This window comes from Boleophthalmus pectinirostris, unplaced genomic scaffold (assembly GCF_026225935.1).
Source record: "Boleophthalmus pectinirostris isolate CB_2022bp ecotype Guang Dong unplaced genomic scaffold, ASM2622593v1 HiC_scaffold_6, whole genome shotgun sequence".
NCBI lineage: Eukaryota > Metazoa > Chordata > Actinopteri > Gobiiformes > Gobiidae > Boleophthalmus > Boleophthalmus pectinirostris.
Window position 1 is genome coordinate 15852785 of NW_026571447.1, and position 16513 is coordinate 15869297.

Genomic DNA, 16513 nt, shown 5'->3' on the forward strand with positions numbered 1-16513 from the left:
ACCCTCTCAACTTTGGTGTACTTTTTCAAAAAAACTGTGTCTTTGTGGTTGTTATTACGCTTGTGTGTGGTTCGTGAGATTTTATCTTTGAAAGTGACATTAATAAAGGGGGAGGGAAGCATTTCACAACACGTTCTAGCAGCCAAGCACCTTTCCTCGCAAATGTGTGCGTTTGGCTTCCTGCGCAGCCTGAGCTCTGCCGGAAACAGATGGTTCCCGGAATGTCCTCGAGCAGAGTTTCGAAGAGCTGCGAGAAGCCCGCAAGGCACGTGAGGTGCGCAAGGGCTGTGCGGGAGGGGGAAGGAGGAGGAAATGCAAGAGTCATACCGACAAACTTTTCTGTGAAGCTCTCTGCTTTTCTCAATGCAGTCTACAGTTGAAGAGACTGATAATTGTTCAACTCACTACCCCAAGGTGCGACAAGGAGCTTCCTTATAACCAACCAACACATTTGCATCAAACCCTGTGCCTCTAATTTTACTCTCATTGATATGCATAGGAAGTTTTGACAGGAAACACGGTTTTAATAAGATGTATTTTACTGCCTAGAAATTTGATCTTTTTAACCGCTCAAGTCCAGAAATCAACACTGATGCAATGACATTTTTGAAAATTATCTACATCACATAAAGACAGCGATCGGAGTGATTTTCAGCAGCGCGGAGACAGGGCAGTTCAGCACCTCGGACAGCGAATATTGTACCGTCTGCAACACTGTCAAATAGTTTCCAAACATTAACTACAACATATTTCAAAACCTGATGAGTCAGCGTGCAAGGCTGAAGTCAGGGCAGAGTAAGAGTTGATGACATTAAATGACCAGCGAACAAACAGTCAGGGATCCGATTGAACTCCTTTAATGGAGTGAAAGCATCCTTTCCAATTAGGCCGCAGTAATCCGCGGCTCATCCCTGTCTTACGGCCCACTTGTCCTACAGCCGATACTTTGATACAGCCTCTGCGTCACCTGACGATCGTGGCCCTTTGTTACACAGCGCGCGGGGGCTAATCTCAGTGACCCGGCGCAACCTTGACCACCTACTCCCCCCGGCCTTGGGCTTCGGCGCCACGGACACACAACGTTTCCCGGGAGAGGGAAAGTGGAAGAGGGGGTGTTGCTCTTGATCGTTTCATCAACCGCGTCCCTGCCGCGCGCGCCACCGACCTCCCACTCGTCCCCAGCAGCAGGGGATAAGAGAGAAGTCGATTCAACAGCACCAACACAGCCAATGATCCATAAATAAGAGCCAATAGTCGAGTGCGTAATGAGGGACTTCATTGAAACTTTATGTAAAGAGTTGCAAAGAAGTGCCTGTCGTTTTTGGAAATATTACGTTATCAAAGGAGCCAAAGGATGTGACGTTGAGTTTCAACAATTAATATTATGAATGCGCATGCAGCTCCATAGCAAAGCCCTATATCCAATCTGAGGACATTTTCTGCTCTGAGCCCACAACACAAACACTTAAACTCACACAGAGAGCGAACGAGAGGAGCGAGGAGAAAGAAGCACCTTTCACCGCCCCCGCGCCCCTCTCCTCCCTCTATCTGCCGCTCTTACCCCCTCCTCTCCCCCTTTCACTCTCTCTTTCTCTCTGAAAAAACGGCAAGGAGGCGCGACTCGCAGGGCCGCACATAGCTGATCAATATTCGATTTAGTTGCTAATTTAGGGCCTTTCTATAGCTGTCATCCCGTGATGTATGAGTCCTAACCCGAGGTCGCCGCGGAAAAGAAGAAGAAGAAAAAAATACGAAAAAATCAAACACCAGTCAACTTTTCACTTAACAATGGAGCGACTTGAATATTATTTATAGGCGAAAGACCCACTTTATGGGTGAATTGCTGCTATCGCTGGTGGGATGATGAAGCGCCTTGTAAGTACATGCCACACAGGTTCTGACACGGGCGTAAACAGCAGCAGGGAGAGAGACACATGGAAACATACAGACATACACGCTGCTGCTAAAGCTGTGCAAACGGGGAAATATTCATATCAGCGCCTGTCAATAACTCGGTCTCTTGGGAGTTCACAATGCAATTTGAATGCGCACATTTGATTAATGACGTTTGTGTGCGTGATAAAGAGCCACTGTTTCCCCAGTGTAACACCATAACTTTGAGAAGACACAAAACATCTCCTATTCGTCATCCAGAGAAATATTACACATTATGGCCCTGATTGTTTTGCGTATTGCTTTACGCACACACCAATCAGAACTCAATGGTTGCTTTATTTTGCCACTTAATGTCTTCCCTATCGATCACTGTTCTAAGGATGTTATCAATAATTTGAAAGCTTGATTAACTTCAACGTTTCCATAACAATCCTCGACGTTTATCCTCTCCGACTCCCTCTCTCTTGCATTTTTAATTAACGCGTGCTTAATTAGTTCAAGATCGTTTGGAAGGAAGATACTTTATTTTATAGGGAAGAGGGGGGAGGAAATTAACATAAAAATCTCAGCTGATAAATTGATATATTATCAGGAAAGAAATGTTGTAGGGATTTCTTGGCGGAACGAGTCATAAACAGACATCCATCAAACGAAGACACTTGAGACAATGTATAACTCTTTGGCAATGTTATTTCATTATTTAATGAGTACACCGTTGTAATTTCTTCAAATAATGAGGGTGTGCATCCTCTCAGGCAAAATCACTCATAGGCAAAGACGGGCATTTATAACACGAAGCACAAACAGGAAACCAATTTCCTCAGGTGACAAAGGGAGTTTTAAAAGAGCAGTCAGGCTGCTGGCTACACTGACTGCAGGGGAACTTGCAAAAAGTTTGGAGTAAAGCAAAAACTAAATCTCCAAAATCTAGTGGTCAGATTGACAGAATTTCCTGCATAGCTGTGTGGCAATTAATTGTGAAATGCTGGTGGTATGCAGCATGTAAACCAGTGAATGAATAAAAGGCAGTTTAATTAGAGTGATTAGTTAAGGAATCAATGAGCTGGCACTAGTGGAGCTTAAAGAGACCTGAGCAGAGCTAATGGAGCAGGGGAATACTTAAGTAACTGTGTACTTCACTTCAAAGTCCTTTGTTGATGCAGGTGAGGTAACTATTCAAGTACTGGTCCAGTATAATGGTAAGTAATTTGTGATTGTATTTGGGCATGTAGAAGCAATTCAAGACCTTACCTGTATAGGCCTATATTTTAAAGTATAAAGTATTTAAAGTAACACATTTAACAGTAATTCATACATTTATGATTTTTCTATAATCATACATTGAAGTCAATCCTATTCGTTGAATATGTCCAATATGCCCACACGTCAAGGCTTTCTTATTATGACTCCTAAATGAGACTCCCACAAGGAATAACTTTGTTAGAGACTTTCAGCACCATGGACAGAGATATAAAGTTGCTAATGCCTTGTACTTCATAGAGCTTCTCCCATACAAATTCATATATTCATACATGAAAAGGAGATACTTAGTTTACAGGAGCATTTCACAAGACTTGAATTTAACAACAGTGATGAGCCCAAACCGAGCAGTTGATGGGAATCATATTTTAACAATTTTTCTATCCTTGACATTTATCGCTCAGAAATGGACAGTTCTCCTGCCTGTGTGTCAGCTTGTTATGGCTTTACAGTGGCCTTGAATGTCTAATAAATGACAAATCAACACACTCTTGCTTGTTCCTTCCACACACGGCCATTTCGATGAGTAACTCAGGCCAAATTTAGTGCTTTGGTAATACTTTACATACTAACCAGGATATGGAAAGGAGGACTGTGACTGCGTGCTTCTGTAGCCAGCTGCTGTTTGTTGAAAGTGAGAGTGTGATTTCCCCAGACCCTGCACCCAAGGGACACCCAGCACTCCCCCCTGCCATCTCCCCAGCACTCGGCGGTTAAACGGACAGGTCACATGTACGCATTTCGCCTTTCAATCTCCTCCGCCTGGAATGGGCCCCCGCTGCCGCATAAAGGCCACATTTCCCTGGTCATTACCGGCAAGTCACAGTAAATCGTATACATGCTAGAACCTGGAATTACCATCATTAGCAATGCTGCAGTCATAAGGGAAACTAGTCAGTGAATAATACCCTATACTTCCAATTGAGAGTTGTAATTGTAAATCTGATTCTACCCCTCAACCGCGTGCTGTAATGAGACGCATTGTTTAAATGACACAAATGAAATGGATGCTGATTCACCAAGCATGAATGACAGCTTGTATAAAGACGTGTGCTTTGCATGAGCTATGATTGGGGGTGCTGTATGTGTCTGTGTATGTGTGTGTATGTATGTATGCAAGAACGTGTGTGTGTGTGACTGTTGGCGGCCGCTGAATGGGGTGTTTAACAGTGGTATTAATAATGTCCATGATCTATGAGCTCGTCTGGTGTCACTCAGCGATTAGAGCGGTGGTCCCCCTGTGTTCTCCACACCTCGTTTCCTCCCCGGCGCGCCGTGTCAGCCCCCCAAAATAATTGTGTGTTAATGGGTTAGGAGGAGGGGGTCCCCGGGTGGGAGCTGTGCAGAGGAGGGGGGATTACAGCCCGCTAAAGGAGTCATAGAGGATTATCGGAGAGACGGGTCACTGTTAACAGAGGAGATGATTAGGTGTGATGACTGACCTCTTCCTGGTCAGTCATTACACAGTGAAGAGAACGATTAGGAAGCACTAATTAAATACAACACACAGTTCTCACATGACCCTGTGGCTTTATTACTATTAAAGACTTATTAGTTGATGTGCTTCTACTGGAAGATGTCTGTGCTACACTAAATACATTTTTACAAATATAAGTTATGAGTGAAAAGGCAGCAAATTAAAGTACACTATTTAACCATTCTATTGAAGATCCTGCGAAATGCTTTTGTCCACAGGGATGTTGGTTTTGTCTGGAATGTTCAACAGTATGGCATTAAACTTATCTGTCACACGTGCAGGTGATGTCACCGGGAAACGTAAAAGATCATATCTGTGGAGAGGCAGTAGTAATTTTTTGCTATAAAACAGCTGTAAAAGAATATATGCAAGATGGATACATTTACTGTCATACAGTGGGATTGTGGCAAAGCAATATATCTGTGGGAAGCAGTAGATGGCAGATCCTCAGTCAGAAAAGTTACATAGCACACCATTAAATGTTTTATTTTGTTTAAAAAAATATTTCTAAAAGTAGATGCTCTCATGTTGTAGGATTGTTGGAGTGTACTATATCTAGAATTTGAAAAAGAGTAATTTCTAAATATATGATAATAACATGCTGTTATTAAAACTGTATACTGCCACAAAAAAGCTAAATCTAACCTGACAATAGCAAGTTCTCAAATTATGCTCTCTTGTTTACAGACAGATATTACAATTATTAGAAATGATTTAAATGCCACCTGTCAAATGTTTTTGCTTTAATTAACAATACAAACAAAATATCAACTGTTATGAAATGTGATTATTGTTTATTGCACCAAATGGCATAATGCAGAGACAGCAGTGTGCTCTATACTGCAGCAGAGGGTGATAATGAAAAACAGTGCAGGTAACGGTGTGCTGTGAGAAGAGATCCAAAGCCAGGTGCACTAGCCTAAAGCTATTTGCAGGTCTTAATCTGAGTGGAATGAGCCGTGAGAGAAAGAAGGAACTAAAGTCCGCTGACTAACAGGTCTCCACTGACCCCCTTGAGTCCGTCTGTACCACCTCTCACCTCTTCCTCTCCCTCGTTTCCTCTCGTCTTCCTCATTACATCCCTTGGACCGCTTCTTTCAGCCCACTCCATCTGCAAAACAAAGTTACCTGGCATTGACGGGACTCTGGAGGGCGCTGGTTGAGAAAGGTGCGAGTCACCCCCAGCTTAGTGTAAGAGGTAAGGAGTGAAAAAAAAAAAGCACGAAATAAAAAGGGGGAGTGGGGCGATTGAGGCGTTTCTAATTTAAATAAACCCTTTGGCAGACTGAAACTGGCAGCGAGCTTCCCCTGTGCTCGTGAGGAAAAAGGCGGCGGAGGGAGAGAAAAAGGGGAAAAGAGGGAAAGGAGAGATGGATATAAAGATGTCTCCGTGCTGATTTGGTTATCCGCATGGGAGAGTTAGGGGGCCAGAGGATAGCGAATGAGGGACTATAGGGGTTGAAGTGGAATAAGATAGGGAACTAGATAGGGGAGAAGGAGAGGGGACACAAATAATAGGAAAAAAACACTGACAAGATACAGGGGTTAAGAGAGGGGAGAATGGGAAAGAGCTGTGAAAGTTAGGTAATAGAGAATCGCGCCGGTGAATAGATAGAAGTGTGATCCATCTATCCAGGAGTTCATCCAAGAGAGAAACGCACACAGGCAAAGACAATAGGTGGAAAAAAAGAAGAAAGTAAACAAGGTCTCTCTCAGCAGTGGGTCCGATCATCAGTCTCATCTCATCAAAACTTGCCAGAAGTTTTTTGGATGGATACCAGCACCACTCTCCTGGAGGCAGCGCACTCTTCTCCGTCACACTGTCTCCCCCTGTCTGTCCCTCTGGCTTGTCACAGCAGTGGGCAGATCACCACGCACCGCTTCTAATGGGCTGAGGGGGGCGACGGTTGCTGTAATCTAAAGTCTCACTGCGGGGTACCTCAGGATGCCCATTTGGCCCGCCGGCTGTTGGTTATGTTGGTTAGGACGGGTGAAGGGTGACAAGAGGAAAGCCATACAGCCTGGAGAGGGAGACAACACAGAGAGAATGACAAACATTTTTTTACACTATAGACAGTGTTGGGAAATACCAAGAATACCTTTTCAGAATACTAATTTTGAGTAACTGTATTCAGATAGTTACTCTTTCATTTGATGGTATTCAGAATAATTTACTTTGATAGAATCAGAGGAATACATTATGATATTTGGTCAGGCTTCAAACTGCACATAACTAATGAGAAAATAGACAACTCTGCTGTTGTGGTGAGTGTATGTGTGATTTTTCAATCTCCAGTTAATGATAGGAAATGCTTAAACAGTAAAACAAACAAAGATATTAATGTGTACATCTTTACAATATCATTTAAATGCAACTCAGCGAAAAAAACAAGTAAAAAAACACAGATTCAGAATACAGTACTCTGATCGAACCATGTATCAGAATATGTTAGAAACTATATTTTCAAGCAGTTATTTGGTATTCTTTAACTAAATACGTTACAGAAAAACAAGTATTCTTCCAATCACTGACTAAAGAATGCACTTACGTTTATTTCATGGTAAAACCAATATTTCTACTGGGACATGACTGGACTTCAGACATACATGGACACCTTTCTGAACATTTTGACAGAACTGGATTGGACTGATGTTTGTGTACCCAGTGTTTTTTGTGTAGTTTTGTGTATGTGTTGACTGTAGAGAGAGGAGTGAGGAGTGGGAGGGTTTTTGTTTTTGGTTCCTTAATTAAAAACAAAACAAAAACACATATTAGGCGTATGCAAAAATATCGAAATGCTGATATATCGTGATGAAGTTTGGTGATGCAGTGTCGATATTGTGGGCTGCTGTATTGATATACGGCTAAGAGGATTTTTTTTTTTTAACAATTGTTTTTTTTTTGTGACTGCACGACAATTTGAATGTTTATTTAGTGGAAGGAAACGTTTTTGTTTTGATGATTAAAATAGATGTATTTCATATTAACTTTGCACAATTAGTGGTTTAACAAAGAAATATTGACATTAAAATGAATTTGGTTCTTAAAAAACTGTAAAATCACACTGTAACGTGTGCACCAAATCAGTTATCACATGTATTGCCATATTGTGAGTATATCGTATCATGAGCCATGTATCGTATCGAATCGTGAGGGACCCTGTGATTCCCAACTTTAATTTCTATACGAAGCAAAAGGATAAAAAAAAGGATAGACTCAATTTATTACATAACACATCACATTTCTCAATATTATAAACATTTTGTACTTGTAGACCAGTAGGCTTTATCTGACAGGTGGTGTGATATGGGGCTAAAGAGTGGGACGAGGCATTCAGCAAACTGTCAAGAATTAAATGGCAATCCCCTTCTGTTAAAAGTAAAAAGTGAAGGAATTCAAAATAAATCAAGTTTGTTTAGAATCACTGTGCTTAAGTCAGTGTTGTAGAGATCTCTTGGAATAAAAACAAAACAAAAACGTGTGCTATAGTGATAGGCATGTAATGAAGCATTTGAATGACAAACAGACCACTTTTAAGTTGCCACTGGAATCTTACCACTCCACCTTTAAATGTGTTTATGGTTTCTTATGTCACCTGAAGGTCACAGTGCCGTATACTTTAGTCCAGCCCACATCAGCAAACATAATATCAGATTAAGCAGTGTGATCATATGCATATAAAATGACTATTACAGGTGTATAACAGCATCAACCGGGGAATAGGGCCTTGTCACGCTTGTTGACATAAAATGACAAGATGCGATTACACAGTGCCTGGATTAAAGCTGTGACATGCGTGCGGTGTGCATAGGCCCACAGGTAGGGGCCAAGTCCATAGGCTGGATAAAGGGAGCAAGGGAGGGAGAGGAGGAGAGGCAGGCGACCCCCCCTTCTCCTTTCCTCCTTCAAACATACACACCGAGAACTGGCTCCGGCTCTGGCTTCGCTGGAGTGGAGAACCATAAATCTTCATATAGCGGCTGTTTTGATTAATGCAGCCGAGTCGAGCTAGGGGGCTGGACCTATCCCATTATGGCCTAATGGAAGATGGAGCGGCGCTGTCTCCACCACTAGGCCCCTGTCATTTGTTCCACTTTGCAGTCCATTTGGCCGAGAGACTACAAGCCACTCCATCAAAAATATTTTCAGAGTTAATTTCCGCCCGCTTAATTCGCCTTGATTCGGATTGCGTATCGAATGGCAGGATCGATTTTCGCCTGGCGTCTAAATTAAATAAAAGAGAGGGGGTATACTTTAAGTCTGCGTTTTCGTTCTTTTCCATTCCATTCTTCCACCTCTTTTCTAGCCATCCTTTACCGCGGGACTGCTCATTCCATTTTTTTTCCTACGATGCATCTCATTTCCTCCTTTTTCTCAGATTTTGATTGTGCGGGAGGAGCAGAAGCAGGAGGAGGTCCAGGTCCGATGGTAGTTACAGATGAAGGGAAACCTATTGAAAGAGCAGCCCTGGTGGATAGATTTATGGATTTGTCATAAATTACAGAGATGTAGACTTGTATGCTCTTTGAGAGAAATAAAGCAAGAAATCCTCATGTGACAATGGCCTCAAAGCAAATGTAAAGACGACATTTGGAAAACACAATTGGACGTGCCTACAGTGGAAAAGTGGGGTAAATTAGGGGCAACAGGGTATTGAAGGGGTGAAAAATAATAAGACAAAAGTACAAAAAAAGAAATGAAAAGGGGCAAAAAAAACAGTGACAAATTGGTGGAGTGTGTCGAGAATTCCCTTTTAGATTTAAAGCTGCGTGTAGCCTATCGTCATATCTTTCCAGAGTAATTTATTTTCTCATTTCTCCTCCTCACTCTCCTCAGTAGCCTTCTCTCACTGTGTGTGTGAATTTATCTGGTAGTCACGTGTGCCTTGGAGAGGGAGAGAGGGAAGGAGGGGTCAATAAAAGTCTCTGGCGACAACTGTTTCCCCCAACGCGCTCTCGTCTCCTTCTTGCATTATCTCCCCTGCTTTGCTTTCTATTTGTTTATTCACTCGTGTGCATGGCTCCTCCTTATTTCCTCCTCCTCCGGCACAGCTTCCTGTTCGAATCCTCGCTCATAACGCTGGGTCTACACGCCTATACCTAGTACCTCTCCAGAGAGTCGTATTGATTTTATTCTCCCACTAACAGCAAACCCCGCTTTGAAATTACAAAATCAGGAAGCTGTAGGATCCATCTCTTGTATCCAGCTCAGAAATGTTTCGATAACGGCAGAAAGTTCTCAGAGGCTTACAAGTTGATAATGAAGGCCGCGAGTATGAGCTTTGGCCCAAGAACAAGAAGTAGTGTCTGTACAATGCATTGGGAAAAAAAATAAAAATCAACAAGGAATTAGAGATGAATTGATTTGATATGGTTGGATATACAGATGTGTGTATAAACAGAGGTAACTCAGTGATACAGAATGATAGACATGAACTGGTCTGGAAGATTGTAAATTGGTCTAAATGTTGTGTCTTAGGATATATTTTGAGCATCACATACATTAACCTATTTACCTAACATAAGATTTCCTTACATCGCTAATCAGAAACATGTTTTGACAAAGCCTTAAAAAGATGAGTGGATTTGGAGTCGTATCCCGTTTCCTTGATTTCAGAGCGTGTGATTGGCAGGTGGATTAACCAACCAGAGGGACGCATGTTCTGTTCGTGTCAAAAACATAGCTGCGTACATGTAAAACGGGGATGACATCATAATGGACTGAGAAGCAACACAGATTTTTACAGAATCATCAATCAAAGCACCAAACTATGACTTATCACAGGTAAAAGACATTATATTTTGTTCTGACTGATGCAAGAATTTTGGGGAAAAGGTGTCTTCTGCATTTGAGAGACATGTGATACAAATTAGCAAGTTGTGGTTGGACTGTGTCAAGTTTGGACGGAGGATTTTCACGCTCTGTGGTCCAGTTCCGGTCCCTTCTGGATTCAATCAGAATGTAGAAGGCACTCACAGGTCAGGCAAAAGATTCCCCATAACCATCAGAACCTAAAACATACTTGACTTAACACATACGGCAATGATATGAACAGTACAGCAAAAGAACAGTTGACAGAAGGGCTTGTGAGGGACGGGTGAAAGGTGACAAGAGGAAAGCCATACAACCTGGAGAGGGAGACAACACAGAGAGAATGACAAGCTTTTTTTACACTATAGACAGTGTTGGGAAGTAACTGAAGATATGTACCAAATATATTCTGGAACAGTTACTCTTTCTTTGGTTATATTCTGAATAAATAACTTTCCTAAAATCAGAGGAATAAATTATGCTATTTGATCATGTAATTTGGGTTTCAAACTGCACATAACTAATGAGAAAAATAGACAGCTGTGCTGTTGTGGTGAGTGTATGTGTGATTTTTCCATCTCCAGTTAGTGACAGGAAATACTTACACAGTGAAACAAACATATATTAAAGTGTACATTTTTACAATCCTATTTAAATGCAACGGAGTGTAAAAAGTATTCAGAGTATTCTGATCAGACCATGTATCAGAATATGTTATAGACTATATTTTAAAGCAGGTATTTGGTATTCTTTACCTAAATACATTAGTTACAGAAACACAAGTATTCTTCCTATCACTAACTATATCTATTAGGACATGACTGGACTTCAGATGTACATGGACACCTTTCTGAACATTTTGACAGGACTTTACTGGACTGTTTGTATACCCAGTGTTTTTTGCATAGAATTGTGTATGTGTTGACTGTGGAGAGTGGGGTGAGGAGTGAGAGAGTTTTTGTTTTCGTTTCCTTACTTAAAAACAAAGTAGTATTTTTACAGAATCATCAATTGAAGCACCAAACTATTAGTTATCTCAGGTAAAAAAAGTTAAATATTTTATTCTGAATGATGCAAGAATTTTGGAGAAGAGATGTTTGCATTTGAGAGACATGTGATACAAATTAGCAAGCTATGGTTGGGTCGTGTCAAGTTTGGACGGAGGATTTTCATGCTCTGTGGTCCAGTTCTGGTCCCTTCTGGATTCAATCAAAATGTAGAAGGCACTAGCTAGCAGGTCAGGCAAAAGATTCCCCATAACCACCAGAACCTGAAGCATATTTGGCTAACCACACACGGTAATGATATGAACAGTACAGCAAAAGAAGAATTGACAGGAGGGCTTGTCCATGAAACAAGTTTTTTTTAAAGGGCATAAATGAAAGACTTCTTACTATCCAACCATTCACCAAGTTCTTGTGAAGGAATTTTTTTTTTCATAAAGCTTTACATTCACAAATATCCAGGAGCTATGATAACAAATGTTATATACAGTATGTTAAAATGTCTACCCACTAAAGACAACCGAAGCGTTAAAATGCAATGGTATAGCTCTGCCTCAAAGCAAAGCAAATGAAGATTTTGAATCCTTCAATCCTTGACCGGTACAGCTGTTTCCCAAGGATCCGCTTAGGGAATTTTGGCATCATTCCACCATTCAGAGACCATATGATGGAAACACATAAATGCACTTTTCTTTTGCATAAAAGCATTTTGCATAAAAGCATTGTCTAATATTCTCCCCCTATAGTCTAAAACAAATCTGGACTACAGCATATTGGCATCATAAAATTTGACTTTGTTGCTTATTGTATTGTCATATTTTTTTTAAGAGAGACTACACTGGTCAAAAAGTGACCTATGGGCAGTAAGAGAAATTTATATTCTTCAAATTGAATGAAATATGAGATTTGGGAAACAAATCAGCAGGGCTTATGTCCTATGACATAAGCCCTGCAACCCATGCATATGTTAAATCCATTGAAGCTTGGAACAACTAAAAACCTTCTTAATTTACCTGTCTAATGAGTGACTTATCTAGTATTGTATTTCTATGGTCCATAGAAGATAATAAGTTATAACAAGGATAGAAGTGTTAATAAATGTGTCCAGGTATGTCCTATCACAAACATGAAGAACAGCTCTGTGTATTGCCACTGTCAATCTCAGGGGGCTGATAAAATGAAGGATCTATGTGCTTGGGGCATCCTTCGGGGGTCTACACTTCCACGGCAAACAGGACTGATGACCACCCCTTCCAGCAATACGCCTTGTTCACTCAGCCCCTCAGATATCAGTGTCTCCATTTCAGTCGCCACATCTGTTATTGTCTGATTCTTAAGAAAAAAGTGGCTGAGCAGAGCATAATGAAATCAAAGCCCAACACACACCGTACTCGCCTCTGGTAAGAAACACACTGTGTCAATATTAATCTCCCTGACAGAAAGTCGAAATGTGGCATCTGTCACACATCATCTTCCCTCTCTGCTGTCTTTCGCCAGAGTGGAAAAAGATAGAGAGGACGTGGTTTTGGTGGGAGTCAAGAGGGGGAAGTTGTTGGAAATTGAGGATGTGCACCGTAAAGGGCAAAGACCAGCTTTTTATATGCAAAGAAATTCTATTTCTACACAATCAATTGAAATAGATAATCAATTTGTTAGTAACTCCACATGCAGTGTTTATGCCCATCTTTGAGGCAGTATTCTCCCAGTGTCTGTAAAGTGCATATGACAGAGTTTTGTGATTTTCCAATTATGACTTGGATTAGTGGGGAAGTGCCTGTAGTAAATATTCATCATGGTTTGGCAGTATAAGGGGAAAAATAGTGGAAAAGTACAAAAATATAGGAAGTAGTCTGGGTTACCAATACCAAAAATTCCATCTAAAATTGAGGGACAATTTACATATAAGGAAGAGGCATTTTAAACTTAATTGAACAAAATAAGATCTTGTTGTTTATTTAAATGAGTCAAATCATAACTATTACACAATTTAGACATGTTTGGCCCTTGTTAACAGTAACAGAGTATTGAAGTGTAACAAAAACAAAAATAATGTTGTGGTGGACAAACTTTTTATTGGATAAAATACCTCTCCTTCAACATCCAAGTGCTTATCAGCCTCGATCACTCTTTAACTTGGGAGCAGGCAGGTCTAACAGAGAGGTTAATTAAATGCTAATTTAAAACTCATGCTAACTGTATGGGGTGTTGTCAGTGTCATTACTGAAGATTATTTCTTAAAATGAAAACTTGGATGACATGACATTTGACATTTTTGGAACATTGAAGAGGACTACTACACGTGTGCTACATCAAAATAAAGCCGACAGAACAATAGAAGAAGTAGCAAAGTGTCAAAACTAGAAAAAGACAATAAATCGGCCCAATAAATGGACTTTTTAGCATATCAACTATTGCTTTAAATCTCCAGCACAGGCCAGTATTTAGTTTTGGGCAATCTGCTGCCTAAAAAATACACACAAGCTTCATATTAACACTTCAATTCAAAGACGCAGCTGCACAAAAAGTGAATATATACAGCTCTCTTAAAAGTTTGTAGTAAAAAGAATGCCTGTGGTTGAGTTTGTAGTAAATATAAGTTGCATAATTTGGGGAAAAATAAACAAAACTGGCCCTAGATAGCAGCCCAAAAATATCAACAAATCAAACATATCACTTGATCGCTTGTTAATCCATTCACTAAAAGCATTATAGACAGTAGTAGATGAAAACCCCAAGCTCACAGGCTTTGGTATAAGTTTTGACCAAGATACTTTGGCAGCTGTTTAAGAGAAAATTCAAGGTCAAATTGCAACAAGTCAGCTGGAGAAACCATGCTCACAGACTGGAGGGCATCAGAATCAAATGTTCGCATGACATGAAGCTTAAGGGCAGCAATCAAAACAGAAAATCTGCTGGTGATGAGATAGAAAATGTCCTTCTGCATTCCATCAGCTTAAGTTTTTTTTCATGTATATCCGCTATCCTTTATTTATCCTTCAATCACCCTGGCCCCTCTCCCCATTTTCAGCATGTTATCTCCCTCTCCCCCACTCTGCTCACCCAAACACTTTTTTCCTCTCTTTCATCCTCTTTCCATCTGCTTCCTCATCCTCCCACCATCCTTTTTGTGTCTCTTGTCTTTGGGACATTTCTCTTAGTCCTCTCTGCCCCTCCCTCTCTCTCTCTCCCTCCCTCCACCCCTCTCTTTCCCCTGTGATGAATGAGTCTGTCTGTTGGGTGCAGTTCATATTTACTGAGCAGGGAGGGCACACTGTCAGTCTCAGGCGCTTGCCACATCTCTATCCCCTTCGCTAAAGAGACAGAGGGTCCAAGAGGTTACGGCGGGATGAGAGGAGGAGGGAGGTTGTGGTCAAAAGATCCACTCCGCTGGTCGCCACTGTGCCAAATGACTGGTTGGGGAACACATGGGTCTTGGCCAGTGGCGTTTCTTTTATTATTGTGCGTGTTGGTTAAGGGAGAGAGAAATCTTCCGTGCCTCTTTACTAACCTGTCAACGCAGTGATACTAATAGGGAATAAACAGTGTTTTTCGATCCCTTTATGTGTAACTCCGCAGCCCACTCTCCACACGATTTAATGGCGCTTTTCTCGTCTTCCTTTGTGTGAGCCATGCTTTTAGGCACATTTGGACTTGAGACGAGAGGAGTAAAGTCGCTACCAGCTGCAGCTTTCGAAAGGCCCACAAAATACCCGGTTTCATGTACGCCCACACACACTAGTGTGTTGCGGAGAGTCAAACAGTGTGTTTTGACCCGTGTTCTGACCCCTTCATGAATGAGAGAAGTGCATGTGGGCCTGCCGGAGCCCAAAGGGACAGATCGAGAGCCGCAGCAAAGCCCTGCAGAGCCACCTTCTCTTCCCACACACTGACCTCCGAGGCCAGCCAACACCAAAACTACCGTAGCGCGACGACACCAGTGACATCCAGCGCCAACGCAAGCAGGGCGTTCCACTGCCAAATTGACAAAATATAGACAGTAAATACAAGGAAAATTGGATAGCTCAAATTACATCACAAAAAGAAAATCCCTGCAACTGGACCGTTATAGGACCCAATATGGGGTAATTCAATCCTCTCTCTGTCACCTAAAACACTACCAACACTCTGTCAAGAGGTGAAGATTGAAAATGTGTTTTGCCACTTGGTATTGCAATAAGGAAGCATTAATAAATGCTTTGTGTTTCTTGTAGCTGCTATATAGGCTCATGTGCTGTGCCTATGTTTAGTCTGATGGCACAAAATGTCCTTGAAACACCAACATTATGACCAGTGAATGGGAGTAGAGGAGAAATAAGAGCTGGGAGGTAAAGACTAAAATTCTAAAATTAGGGAAAGAAAGCATCATGCCATCAACAACAAAATATTGCAGAAAATTGCACAGAGGAAAGGTGAAAATTGGATATGGGTGAAGATGTCTAAGGCGGGGAGAAAGCCTGTAAATGTGAAACAATGACCGATATCAAAACGGATGGAAACAAATAAAGGGCCCTCTGGACAAATCAGTGCTGTACAACATCCCTTTGTGGTGGTAAAAGCAGGTTTCAGCAGAGAAATCACAGGCGTATGATGACAGAGGAGGCACTGTATGTTTACTGTGACATCCTCTATTCTGTGCACAACCCACAACCACACACACATCCCAAGTTCATGAATAAGACCCAAACTTTTTCCCTTTCCTATTCTCAGTCAGAAACTTGCCTTGCACAGGTATCCATTTCCCCCTGGTGACCGAACAGGGGAACTGCGGTTTCATTGTGGCTCTCGGATGGGAAGCCTCATCTAGTCTGGAGCTGGAATAGGCCCTTTTGACGGTGATGTATCCGGCTATCAGGCACCAAACGATGACACACTGCACAGAGAAAGTAAACACTAACACCTGCATTTGCTAGGATACAATCTCTGCTGCCTTGTTTTTGAGTGCAGCTTTGCCCCCCTAACTCCAGCCCTAGATCATATTTGTCCATCTGACTGCGACGCCGATGGAACATTCCAAAAACGTCTGCCATGCAATCTATCTCAATTTTAGAATCTATTAACTTTCTT